The sequence below is a fragment of the Triticum dicoccoides genome, chromosome 2B (assembly GCF_002162155.2).
Source record: "Triticum dicoccoides isolate Atlit2015 ecotype Zavitan chromosome 2B, WEW_v2.0, whole genome shotgun sequence".
Taxonomy (NCBI): Eukaryota; Viridiplantae; Streptophyta; class Magnoliopsida; order Poales; family Poaceae; genus Triticum; species Triticum dicoccoides.
Genome location: NC_041383.1, coordinates 656,272,235 through 656,273,608, shown reverse-complemented (window position 1 = coordinate 656,273,608; position 1,374 = coordinate 656,272,235).

Here is a 1,374-nt window from a genome sequence, read left to right as displayed (position 1 = left end):
TAGATGTTAATTAGTAGTAGTGATGGTACTAGTTAACTAGGGCAGTATGGTTAATAGTGGATGTTTTTTACTATTGTATAATGTAGTTTTTTTTACTGTTTTTAGTAAGTGTTTAAAATAATTAGTAAGTAAATTAATAAACTAGTTGAACTAGTTTAATTTTAGTTGAACTAGTTTAGTAAGGAAATTAATAAACTAGTTGAACTAGTTGAATTAATAGAACTAATGTATTTTTAGTAAGAAAATTAATATAACTAGTTGAACTAGTTTATTTTTAGAAATAACTAGTTTTTTTATTTATAGTAAGTTTATATTTAGTGAGAACTAGTTGAATTAATAGAACTAGTTGAATATGTCATATTTGTTGTTATTTTTTTAGTTTAAGCAATTATTCGGGATGTATTAGTGATAACTTATAGGGTTTTGTTTTTGCAGAAATCAAGGCGCCCCTCCATCATCCCCGCCGTCGTCCCCGTCACCGACCCCCTCCGACCTCGAGGTGAGACCAGCCAAATCTCCATGTCAATATTAGTCCTATAAGATATGATGTAGATAAAAACATGTATATCTTGTGTTGCTCTAATAGGATACTAGCGGGTAGTTCGCGGCGGCACGCCGCGCCACATGGATCAATTAGTTATTTAGTTTTTTATATATTTGGTAAGTCGTCCAAAGACTTGGTCAGTGGCAAAGCAGTTTATACAAGGAAAAGGTACATCTAGTTAGTATATGCATAAGTGGTCTACAACCCGTAACGATAATTGTGAAGCTCTAGTTCTCTTCTTAGACCAAAGATGTTGATCCTCCAGCTGGATTTGGCTGACGTAGTGATAGAGAGACGAAGCTCGCTCTTCTAATCTTGTTCTTGGTCTCATTGGAGACTAAACAATGTTGAAGTTGTTGGATGCACGTCTTGGTTCTCGACGGATTGGCAAAATGTCTTGAAATTGGAGGCGAACCTTGTTGGGGATCCTTGTTCGCGTTGACTTGTCTCATTGGAGACTTTATTTTGCTATTTTTGTATTTCTAATTCTTCTTCTTTAGTCTTGCTCCATTCTTGTGTGGCATTTTCACTGTTGGAACTGTATGGATGGTTCTCTGTGAGCTATTGCGTTTACTGGAAGAGCTGCCACAACCATCCATACAGTCCCAGCAGTGAAAATTATCACAGGGGAAAATTGTGCGAAACTGCTCCATGCACGATGCAGGTGCACGATTTATGGACGACATGTCAATCCAGCGGCCGGCGACTTGTTTAATCATATGTATGTCCGGCCAGATTTACCTATCGTCTGTGTATCGTCCGATGAGTGTCGTGTGTATAGCACTTCTCAAAATTGTGCACCCCCTGCACATTCCAGAACCATGACATTA